We start from the raw sequence: 12,348 nt of genomic DNA on the forward strand, positions 1-12,348 counted from the left end.
TGCAGCGCAGGGGAAAGTCGACCAGCACCGTTGCTGTCCGAGGACCCTGGAACAGCCCGAGAGACCCTGGAACAGCCGCCCCACGGACACCGTGTCACTGCCTCGCAAGGCCACTGCGTTCAGGTACGTTTTGACTACATCCAGCAGAAGAAACGTAAGCCGAAGGATCAGGGCAAATAGCTGCTTGTCTAGGTTTGTTACCTAGCGACACCCTGGCAAAGCTCTTTATGAACACTCCTACTTGATCGAGTGCATATTCATTCCGTGCATATTAATCACTGCCAGACCGCGTACGTCACTGATCCTTTAAAGCAAGTCCATGGTGCTGGGGTAGCACGTGTAGTGGAGACTAAATGCAATCATACCTCATTTTGATGTCGTTCTCTTATACGAAGGCACTTGGAGCAGATTACAACATTTATCACACCATTTTGTTTATTGAGTGGACCCTGACCCTGGGGAGAAGGCGGTACTGCAGCGAAAGGGAGCGCGCATGCGCATTGCGTTCCGCCGCGCTCACTGCTGCCATCGCGGGTCTGAAAAGCGGCACCGCACGCTCAGCGGCGTTGCGCACGCGCACTGCGTTCCGCCCCGCTCACCGCTGTCCTCGCGTGTCGACGAGGCAGCACTGCAGCCGCCGCCGGCCACCGCTGCGTGCGAAGAGCAGTGCAGGCAGCCGGCGCACACGTGTGCGCTGCCGGTCGCCGCGTTGGCCGCTACTCTCCGCTCTCTCGGGGACGGGTAAGCGAAGGGGCCGCGCTCGTGCCCCCTGCCCGGTGCTCGCGGACCGGGAGCGCTTTTCCCGAGAGGGCTTTTCCTTCTCGGCGCTTCCTGGGGGCGCGGGGACGGGCAGTGCCGTCTCGGAGCTGCTCCGCGGCACTCTCTCCCCGGCGCAGCCCCGGCGCCTGCTCGCGGATCCCCGCCGCTCTCTCGGGCGCGGGCAGAGCAGCCTCGGGGCGCTCGCTGCTCGGCCTGAGCGCCGGGGTCGCCCGCGGGAGCCGGCCGGCTGCAGCGCGGCGCTGCGACCACGCGAGGGCGCCATTGCGGGTCTCGCCTCCCTGCCGCTGCCGCTGCCGCTGCCGCTCCCCCCCGCCCCTCCCGCGCGGCCCGTAGCCAGCCCGTGCGCGGTGCGGCTGCGCGCACTTGGCGGCCGGCGGCGCATGCGCGGCAGCAGGGAGCGCGATGGCGGCGAGCAGGGCGGGTGTTTTGGCTGGGCGGCGGCGGGCGAGGGCAGAGGCCGCCTGGAGTCGAGCATGGGGGGGCCCTGGTGAGGCGAGGGTGTACTTTTGGGTGGCCGCGGGCGTCGGGCTGTGTCCTGGCTGGTGGGGCCGTCGCTGCGTGGAGGCGGCGGGGCGGGGGGAGGGGTCGGGCCTGGCTCCGCGCTGCGCCGCGCCGCGCCGGGTCTGCCGGAGCGCGGCTCTGACTCTCCCTTTTGCGTGTGTCGCCTGTAGGGCCGCGGTTGCTCCCCAGCGCGGGCCAGGGCGTGCGCTCGCCCCTGCGGACGCAGCCTGGAGGAGTGTGTGGGGGGGGTGTCTGCGCGGGGGTCTGGATGTGTCCAGCAGCGGCACGGCAGCCTGATGCCTCCTCTCGTCTGGGACGCGGGTTCCTTGGCAGCTCTTCTGGGATGCGGGGCCCTTGGTGAGTTCCCTGCTGCCTCCTCTGGCGTTCTGTGCGAGCTCATAGATCCCTCCTCCTCCTCTCCCCTCCCCCCCCACCCCCGTCTGGTGGGGTGGGAGACCGGTGGCTCCTCCCGCCGAGCTGACAGCCACGTGGGGCACCCCTGTGCGCTCCCTACACATCTGGGATGGCACCCCCACCCCGAGGGCCCCGCAGAGTCCCACCCTTCCTGCAACCAGCCCCCCCCAAAGCCATTAAACCACCCATAAATCCTGCTCCAACACCCCCACAGGCCCCACAATGCCTCTGAGCCCTGTCCAAAGCCCCAAACATTCCTAAAGCCACTCCCAGGCCCGGTCCCCGCAGCAGTGAGGCATTCTAACAAAGATGGGATGTGATCTGCGTCTCTGCCTCGACTCAGTCCCGCTTTAGGGAACCGGGAGTTTACAGCGCTTCCTGGTGAGGACTGTTGATGGGTGGATGCGCAGATGACAAAGAGGTTTTTCTCTCTTTTCTTCTGAGCCGCCTCTGAGAAGCCTCTGTACGTACACGATGTGGCTGATCTGGGATAATCGTGCTGTGCACAATGTTTAAGGAGAACATTGCCATGAAATGGTGGGCTAAGGAATAGCCTAAAAAACCTAAAAGGCTCGGGAAAAGCCAAAGAGAACACCGATGGGCTCTGGGAAGCCCCAGTGACGCTACAGAAAACAGCGTGGCTTTTAGGCACCTCCTCAGAGCAACAGCAATGTCTTGCTCCAGCCTGTGGGACAATGGGGACTCTTAATTACCACCTTGAATTACCACAAGTGTTGCAAAAGCAGAAGGGACTAGGGAGCACGCAGAGCAGGTTGTGGACTATATGTCAAGTTTAAACAAGCAACAAGCCCCTCTGCAAATAGGAACAGGTTTAGCCCTAAGTACTCGATGAAGGTAGCTGTGAGTAACGTGAAGCGGAGCGGTTACGTCAGTCACCCCGAAAGCCTTGGAGAAGTGGTCCAAACACCTGATACCCTCGCGGCCTCGGCAGTCTTTTTGGTTTGTTTGGCAGGGTAGTTCACCGAAGGGGGACATCTCGAAGAGAAGCAGCGAGACCTGGGGATCCGGTTGTTCGTTTTGGTCGTCGCCTGTGAGGCCAGCATCCGAGCGTAAGAGGAATCTAGGCGCTGTCTCGAAAAGGTAATAGGTTTGAAACGGAGACGGGCAAATCAAGGGCTATCGTTCTTCCACGTAGTTAAAGATCGAGAGTGTTGTCAGTTAAGTGCGCGTCTACAAGGGTTTGAGAACAGTCACAGTAATACCGAAGCAGAATAAAAATAAGGTTTCATGGAAGATGGCATTAGGTAAGTATTAGGCGACGTGCCCGCCTGCCTAATAACCTAGCCCTAATTGCTGTATGTAACGTTTCCAGACTGTTTACCCTGTAACGTATGATGTAACGTGCCGTATTAACATCTTTCCTTTAAGGGAAAGAAGGAAAAAAAAGGGAGGGGGGGGAGAAAACAGGGTAAAGAGAAAAAGATCATGCGTAAACCTAAGTGTTTCCCTGAAAGTAAAACGCGAGTTTATCGCTTTCTTACAGAGATGGCACCAAGGACAGCAAATGCTGACAAAGAGAAGAGACGGACAAGCATTTTCTTGTGATTAATACCGAAGGGACGGGATGAAACAAGGAAGCCAAAATGCAGTGGACCCTCGATATCCCCAGGAACTGCTACAGGAGGCGGCGTTCTGGCACGGGTAACTAAGGTAACTATCGATAATGACTGTTAGTCATTATTTCGGCCTCCCCGAGGCAGCGCTGAGGACTAAGTAACCCATTCCTACCCTGTGGCTGCTGTTACCTGTATCTGCCTTAGCTTTGCTTTGGCTGTTTCTCTTTTGTTTTGTTATCGTCCATGCAGCTATGGAAAGGAAAAGATGTAATACTTACTTTTTTAGATTAATTGCCGTGGCTGAAGTTGAAGAGACTATATATGAATATAAGCAAGTTGAAGTAATAAAATCAAATGGAGCCAAGTGAAAGCTGTCTCCCTCTGCTAGAAAAAGGGAAAGCCCGTTCCTCCTGGCGAGGAAGGATCGCTGTTAATAGTGATTCGAATAATAGATCACCAACATATAACGGAAGGTCTGTACGCATTACGAGACGTATGCTGCGTACATTCATCTGTGCGTGTGACTTTACGTGTCTGTGAAGCATCATACTTTTAAGAGCTGCAGGACAGCAAATTATTGTCTTAGAGGACTGGTAGTCAAGTGACCAGATTTACTGAAGAGGAAGTGAGCGAGAGAGAAGTGTCTGAAGTGTAAAACTAAGAGATCAATTTCAGGAAGGCTCGATGAGTGCGAGCCCCGGGTTAGTTACCTGGCAATGGTATTTGGGGAAACAGGAAGATGGTGGATAGAAGAAGGGTTAAAGCCTTGTGGAATTAAGGCTCCTTCTCATCAGTTCCAACTTGGAGCAATTTTAGGAAGATTTAATTTCCTCCAGCAGCATTAACGTGGCTTTGCCGGTATCAGCAGACCGTGGTGGAAAGTACTGGGAGGGAGTCATGAATGGAGCTGGGACACGGAACGTGACGCTGCTTTCACTGAACTGGGAGAAGTGGCTGTAAAACCTGCTGCCCTCAAATTCCCAGGACAAGGAAAGCCTTTTTCGGTAATGCTTTCCACATCTGCTGACTCCGTGGGAGCAGCACCGCTAGAAAATGGCGGTAAAGGAAAGTGAGTGCCGGTAGCCTCACCCTTACGTCCCCTTTGGGGCCAGAACAAAAATTCTCTGGCTGTGAGAAAGACTGTTTAGCAGCAATCTGGGCTGATAAGCGTCTTTGAGACTTTTAGCTTTGATCGCACAGGGGCAATCCAATCTGTTCAGTTCCTTCTAAAGTAGTAACGTCAGGGAAATGAAGAGACAGCAGAGTATCCTCTATCCAAGTGGCACAGCGGGCGCTGATCTTAATGAGCGGGGCCAGAGGGGTGGTTACTGTGCAAGCGTTACAAGCAGTGGATCTTCTGGCGTGTGCCTGAATGGATGGAGGGGCAGAGCACGGTTGTGCCAGAAATGCGGACGCAGAAGGTTTCTGAAAGATTAATCTCTAGCGGCTGCTTAGTCAGTCTAACTTCCCTGTCACGGCAAGCCCGACTGTCACCCTAGCTTCCAAACCAGGGGCTGGGGGAAGTGGTATTCGTGGCTCGTGTATTCTCGTTTACCTTGCTCGTGTGCGTATTAGATCCGTTTTTGTGCTTGCAGACAGCTTTGGATTCTTACGATTTTCTGCAGAGCTTTGATTTTTTTTTCCTTCTTTCTTTGCTCTGTACTTTTGCAGGGTGATGGATTTTACTGTGCCTCCATCAACAGGCGCTGCCTGGCAAAGTCGTCATGTCCCAGCGGAGACTCTTAGGCAGGACGGGAGGAGTTCGGATCCGCAGCCTGCCAGAAGAGCGTCGCCCGGGAGGGGTCGCTAGCCTTGAGCTACAGGCGCTGGTGCGTACGGCTCGTTCTGTCAGACGCAAAGAGGTTTTTCTTTTTCGGTTGCAGAAATCTTGGCTTGGCTTTACACTCTGTAGCGGCAGTATTTTTGTATTTATAGATTGTGTTAATCCTAGGTGTTCGGAACCTCGGGCAACGACTATATGCTGCCGCGAAGAGCTACCGGTTACCACTGCCGTCAGACGGGATTTTTGCTATCGCAAGTTATGGTTCCTTTTAGGAGCCAGCTACAAAAGTAACTTTGCTATAGCAGAGAAATGGGGTTACATGTGTACGAGCAACAGCGCCAGAGTACACAGCAAAACCACAACCTACCATAACCCATCAGCTCCGTCTCTCTGGAGTTTGGAGTTTTTGGAGGCCTCAGTTTTTATCCTGCCTTGGCTGGACAGTGCTTTCTGAGAGTGTCCGTCAGAGGCAGTTTCCCTGCAGAGGACCATCTAGCGAAGGCTGGAGGTGGCCGGGTGCCTGAGCGAGCCTGCCTGTGCGTGAGAGCCGCTCTGACATCTTTGCGATGAAGCAGTGCCAGAGAGGGTGACTGAAGCAGCACGGGAGGGTCGGTCACGACTGTGGGAACAATCACGGGCCTTGGACTAGGGAGCAGTTCTAGTAGGAGGGCCGTGCAGTTGCCCGGCCTCTCGGTAACCGCTCTGGCCTCTTTGCAGGTGCTGAAGCCCAGTCGGGCAGTCGAAGGAGCCTCGTCGCAGCTGGGAGCTCTGCGGAGATGCGTGGCCGGCTGTGGAGGATGAGCTCTGACTTGCGGCGTGGACACGGCTAAGTCCTGGGCTGCATCGTACGCGAGTGGGGCTGGGAGGTGCGAGGCGTTCGTCCCCTAGCCGTGGTCACTGGCGCCGCTGGCTGTGGCCGTTTGCCCACGGAGCTGAGAGGACCAAACATACTAATTGCCTGACCCAGAGATGAATTAGTGCTTGCAGGCTTTCAGGTAGGTTCAGTGCAAGTGCAGCTTAGTGCAGTCCCGTGGAGTGACGCTTGCACATGCTCACATTTGAATGGTGGCTAAAACCAAGCCTCTAAACAGCAACTGTAACGCAATTCTGGTGCTTGTCTTCCTGTTCTGCTGTACTTCTAAAGGAAGGGAAAGCTTCCTAAGCTGCGGGCAAAACTCCTTGGCTTCTCTTGACTGTTTCCATGCTCTGGAAACAGCTTTGGGTGCTTTGGTGCTTGTTGCTTAAAGCTGAGGGTTTGGAATTTTTCACTTAAGGTTGATTGTTTAGCTTGCTGCTGAGGGTCTCTCACCCAGGAGTTACGGGTTATTCCTTTCTTTTGTGGGGCTCACTCTTTATCAGTCAGGGTTTACAGTTTGCTCATGTAGCAATCGGGGCGCAGAATTTAAAATCCAACCCCATCCCTTGTCCCGATCCAATATCGGGGGGGTTTCGTTACGATCCCAAGGACGAGATTAAGACGCTAAAACCGGTCAAATATCGTACAACCGTTTAACATTATTTTCCACAAAGTGGGGAGAAAAGGTGGGGAAAGGCGAAGGAGAGGCGAAGGGAAGAGGGGAACAAGGGTAAGGGGAAAAGATAGAGAAAGCTGGAAAAGGAGAGAAAGAGCTGGCTACCACCAGTCCGAGTCCAGTGATGTTCTGCTGACTCCGTTCGAATTACAGCTCAGGCTGGGTGCCTCCGATGAGGGACCCCGAACAAAGAAGTCCCTGGGCAATGATACTTTCCAATCTAAGCTCTCCACCCTTCACACAGTAGTTTGGACCAATAGTAATATTTAGGTCTGGGGTCTCCTGCTCCCTATTGCGTCCCTCGGTAGGTTGTTTACTGTTGCGGTTTCTGCTGGTGGATGTGTCTTCATTCTTCGGGTCCTGCCCTTGTCTCTCAAGGCCCTGACAAATCAGTACTGCCCCAGCAGTGATAGTAGGTGTTATTTCCCAAGGTCCTGACAAAGGGAATATAATCTGGACCCCGAGATAGTCCAGACCCCCCCCAATCAGCACTGTTTCAGCAGCGAGAGGAGCCCCATCATCCAACTACGATGGCAGTTCTTTGACCATTTGCTTGTCCAGCCACTCAGACCATAGAGGCCTAGTTTGTGTGCAAGTATACTGCGGGAGAAAGTGTCAAAAGCCTTCTGAAAGTTGAGGTAACTGACATTCACTACTCTCTGTTTGTCCATAAATAGAGTTCTTTTAACATAGAAAGCCATCACGTTGGTGAGGCATGATTTCCCCTCAGGAAATCTGTGCTGACTCTTCCCAGGCACCTCATTCTCCTTCCTTTACCTGGAAATGTGATCAGAGGGGGCTCGCTGCATGATGCTCTCCTCATCAAAGTGAGTCTGAACGGCCTGTAGTTGCCCAGGTTGTGCTTGTGGCCTTTGTGGAAGAGGGATGTAACATTTGCCCTTCTCCAGTCATTGGGTCCTCCCTGAGTCTCCACAGCTTTCCAAGATGACAGAGAGTGGCCTTGCTAGATAGAGGCCAGCTCTCTCAGCATCCTCAGCTGCAGCCCATCCAATCCTGTACACTTAGAAATAATTCCTGCCTCAGTCCTCAGGCCCTGCTGGTTGTTTTTCTCCTCAGGACTCCTGACTCTAGGCACAATGGCCTGGGACACCTTGCTGGTGGGAGCTGAAGCCAAGGGATTGAGTTCCCCAGACCCATCTACCTCTGCTATTACCAGATTGCCTGCCCCAGTCAGGAATGGGACCACGTTATCCTTGTTCAGGCTTTCACTGTTACTGAAGCAATAGCAGATCATCTTTTTGCCCTTGACATTGCTTGTAGCCTCAGTCCTAAAGGCGCTTAGGTTTTCCTAACAGCTTCCCTACTTCCCTGGACAGCATTTCTCACTTCCTGCTTTGCAGCCTCTCCCTGCTCCCCATCTCCGTGTGCTGCCTTTCTGTACTGTTGTTCAGTTGTGAGTTCCCTGTTCAGGCACTCTGTCTCCTGAGATCTCTGCTTGCTCTCCTGGACATCAGTATGGGCCATTCTTGAGCTTAGAGGATGCTGTCCTTAAAGACCTGCCACCTTTCTTGAGTTCTTCTGTCCTTCAGACTTACCTACCACAGGATCCCTCTACCAGTAGGTCCAAGTCTGCTCCTCTGACATCCAGAGTGTGGGCTCTGCTACTCTTCCTCCTCATATCACTCAGGATCTGGAACTCCACTGTTTCATGGCCACTGCAGGCAAGGCTGACACATCTACCTGGCTGCCCTCCTGGGCAACATCCTCATCATCACAGCCGTAGCCTGCGACCACCGCCTCCACACCCCCATGTACTTCTTCCTCCTCAACCTCTCCCTCCTCGACCTTGGCACCATCTCCACCACTGTCCCCAAATCCATGGCCAATTCCCTGTGGGACACCAGGGCCATTTCCTACTCAGGATGTGCTGCCCAACTCTTTTTTCTTGCCTTTTTCATGTTGGCTGAGTATTCTCTTCTCACAGTCATGGCCTATGATCACTATGTTGCCATATGTAAACCCCTGCACTATGGGACCATCATGGGCAGCAGAGCTTGTGTCAAAATGGCAGCAGCTGCCTGGGCCAGTGGGTTTCTCAGTGCAGTGCTGCACACTGGGACCACATTTGGAGTAACATTCTGCCATGGCAATGCCCTGGGCCAGTTCTTCTGTGAAGTTCCCCAGATCCTCAAGCTCTCCTGCTCAGACTCCTACCTCAGGGAACTTGGGGTGCTTGTGGTTAGTGCCTGTTTAGGCTTTGGGTGTTTCATCTTCATTGTGGTGTCCTATGTGCAGATCTTCACTGCTGTGCTGAGGATCCCCTCTGAGCAGGGCCAGCACAAAGCCCTTTCCATGTGCCTCCCTCACCTGGCCGTGGTCTCCTTCTTTGTCAGCACCATCATATTTGCCCACCTGAAGACCCCCTCCCTCTCCTCCCCACCTCTGGATCTGGTGGTGGCTGTTTTGTATTCGGTGGTGCCTCCAGCAGTGAACCCCCTCATCTACAGCATGAGGAACAGGGAGCTCAGGGATGCCCTGAAGAAACTGATTCACCTGCTTTTAGTGCAGCAGCAATGAGCTGCCCATCCCTCTTCACAAGTGGTTTCTAAGTACCTCAGACAAGTCTTGTGCTTTGGGCATTCTTGCTGTGATCATCATGTTTGTGCAGAAGTGTTGGAATTCATCCCACTTCCTTACAGCCATGAACCCAGTCTGCCTGACCCAGAGGTCTTCTGTAAATGTGTGTCACAGTGTCACAGCTGTCCTCTCTGTAATAAAAGCAGATTTCCTCAGTGCAGTGCTTGAAGCTTGGGCTCTCCTTCAAAAGCTGGAGCCAAGAATGTGCTCAAGGACTTTCCCCCTGAAAGGGCCTGGTGCTTTTCGAGGGCTCTCCCTGGGCTCAAGGCAATGAGCTTAGAGGTGATGTGTTAGGGAATGAGGGCTGAATTCCGCTCTCGCTTGTGGGTGCCCAGTGCTCCTGGAGATGGTGAATGGTCAAGTGGTGTCTCCCATAGGACACGGCTGGACACCAGTGCCCGTGCTTCTCGAAGGGAGTATGGATCCATCAGGAGAGCACAGGGCATCCCCAAGGGCACCACGTGCTTAGGGGTGGGCAGTGAATGGAGCTTCACAAAATCCAGTGGAGTCATCCAGAGGGAAAGGGCTAAAGCAGTGAATGTCCTGGCTAGTGAGAGCTCTGCAATCCCACAAGAGGCAGCTGGGACCCAGGAGGCCCAGGGAAGGGATCCTGCAGAGTGGTCCATGTCACCTTCGATGAGAAGCCATGGGCTGGATCTAGTGACACGCCTGAACACAGCCTGAGCCATTTGAAATGCCCTGTGATTGCTCAGAGCATCATCCATGGCCATAGGGCAAGAGATGCCTCAGTAGGGGATTACCAGGTGCAATGATGCCCATCCAGCTGGGTCTGCATCCAACACGCAAAACTACGACCAGTGAGGAGTCACCCTGTGGCCCCAGGGCACCACAGCCCACTTGCTCTGCTGAGCAGCACTGCCAGCTCGGAGCCCCATGAGGAGCACAGGGTTGGATCCAGGAATGGCTGGGCAGGCAGCACCCATGCACTTCCCTGGGGAAAGACTCTCCCGGGAGCAGGGACATCCCTGGAGAAGAGCAAAGGAGCAATTGTGTGCCCCCAGGGCTGCCCTGGCCTCCTCTGCTCCTCCCCTCCCTCCCTGCCTCTCTCTTTCTCTCTGTTCCTTTTTCTTCCCTCTCTCCTTCCTTCTACCTCTCCCTTCTTCCCTCTTCCCTCCTCCTTTCTCTCTCCTCCTTCCTTCCCCTCTCTCTCTCCTTTCCTCCCTCTTTCCTTCCCCCTTCTTCCCTCTCTCCCTTCCTCCCTCTTTCCTTTCCTCCCTCCCCCTCTCCTGCCTTCTCTTCTTCTCTCCCTCTCTCCCTCCCTCTTTCCTCCCTCTCATTTCATTCCCTCTCTCCTTCCCTCCATCTCTCCCTCCTTCCCCCTTCTCTTCCCCTTTCTCTCTCCTCCCTCCCTCCTCTCTCTCTCTCCTCACTCCTTCCCTCCTTCCCTTCCTCCCTCCCTCTCTCCCTCTCCCCTTCCCTCTCTCCCTCGCCTGTCCCTGGACACCTGGGGCTAGGGGGGAGATGCTGGGCAGCGCTGGGGCTGCAGCCAGAGCCCTGACTGATGGTCCCCTGCGGCCCCAGGGCCATTTGGCAGCCAGGCCTGTCAAAGGGCTCCTGCGGGGTTATTTTCTCGGAATACGGCCCAACGTCCAAGTACCTCTGACCTGCTCTACCTGCTTGCACCCTACTAGTCCCATTTAGTCAGGGCTTTGGTGACTGCTGTGTGATGGACGTTCCTTAGAGCTGGTTGTTCTGCCCCAAGGGTGATGAAAGGGAGGTGCTGCGTTTCTGCTGCCCTGCCCCACGCCGAGGGAATCGCCTGTGCCTGCCAGGGGCGCAGCTTTCCTCCCCGTCCAGAGACAGGAGCCAGGGCCCAAGGACAAGGGGGGCTGCAAAGGGTAACAGCTGCAGGCAGGGCTGGGGTCCCTGTCCCTGTGCCTGGGGTGCCCGAGGGTGCGCGTGTGGGGCAGCAAGCATGGGCCTCTTTCACACGTGGGGCAGAGCATCCTTCAGCTCTGCTGCACAGGTCACTCCCAGCAGACCCTGCTCCAGACCGTGCCCGGGGAGATCACAGCAGAGCCAGGAGTGGGGAGCTCCCCAGGGCCCCAGCTGAGCCCCTCGAGTTTGGCTGGGTGCTGCACAGACCCCTTCCCCCTCCCACAACAGCATCCTCCCATTTTGCCAGGGCTTGAACAGAGCCCTCTCCCTGGGTGACACTGGGTGCCCCTTTGCGCACGGTGCTGCCCAGGCCCTCGGAGCGAGGCCAGGAACCACCCCCAAACATGCTGAGCATGGCACTGGCCCCCACGCTGGGCCTTCACAACCGTCCCCCATCTCCTCAACCCACTAGGCCACCACATCACCCCTTCCCTCAACACGTCCACCATCCCTGTTCTTAAATCCTGGTGCCCTCCCATGAAGTCCAGCACAAAACACATTCTCACTGAAGAAATGAGTATATCAGGAGGGAATTTCTTCGCAATGCCTCTCCTGTGGGGGAAAAAAGAAAAAATGTATCAGGGAGAAATAGAGATGTGAACAGAAGAGGGGGGGACGAGGGAATGAGGCTTTGCGTGTAAAACACTTTGCAAACAAGATCCAGCTAGTGATGATTTCTGCTAAAGAACGCCAGCAGTGTTCCAGCAGGGCTGGCACTATCGGGCTGACTTTCGCAGATCTGCTTTGCAAGAATCTGCAGAGAACAGGAGGGCTGAGATTCCTGTTCCCCAGTGCAGACTGTGTCCAGTGGAGGGGCTTGATTCATTGCCCTCTCATTGATCTCTTTATGGAGGTGTTTGGCGGTCTCCAAGAAAGATCCATAAGTCCCATCCTCCAATTTAGGGAAGCTGGCCAAAACCCCAGTCCCTCTGATGCAAGACTTCCCCCTTCACAGCATGGGTGGATCCGGCAGGAGGGTGATTCTCCTCCAGGAGTGCTTATCCTTCCAGAAAGAGTGGGGGCTGGCAGTCACCGAGTAGATTCAGGTGTCTGCCTTGGGCTCCTCTGCCCTTGGGTGAAATGAATGCTGCAACATCTCCCCAAGCAGGTGCATCTCTCGTGTTGATGCCTCCATCTGAGAGGGCTCCCTGGACTCCCATGTTGCGGCCCAAAGGGAGTCATTTAGGACGACTTCCCTCCCCTTAGGACCAGCGACCAAGTTCGTGATGCCCTTGGACTGAATTAAGGTGAAAACGACACCAGC

At 55.1% G+C, this 12,348-nt stretch overlaps 1 long non-coding RNA gene across 1 annotated transcript; it reads left to right on the top strand.

Annotated features, from left to right (window-relative positions):
* The first annotated feature begins 587 nt into the window (after positions 1 to 587).
* On the top strand, positions 588 to 8,568 carry LOC135325863 (uncharacterized). The gene is made up of 6 exons (XR_010386604.1): positions 588 to 741; positions 1,452 to 1,638; positions 2,669 to 2,796; positions 3,200 to 3,366; positions 4,944 to 5,101; positions 5,773 to 8,568. It is a non-coding gene; the product is annotated as an uncharacterized LOC135325863 (long non-coding RNA).
* The last annotated feature ends 3,780 nt before the right edge of the window (positions 8,569 to 12,348 follow it).

The sequence above is a fragment of the Dromaius novaehollandiae genome, unplaced genomic scaffold (genome assembly GCF_036370855.1).
Source record: "Dromaius novaehollandiae isolate bDroNov1 unplaced genomic scaffold, bDroNov1.hap1 HAP1_SCAFFOLD_30, whole genome shotgun sequence".
NCBI classification, from domain to species: Eukaryota; Metazoa; Chordata; class Aves; order Casuariiformes; family Dromaiidae; genus Dromaius; species Dromaius novaehollandiae.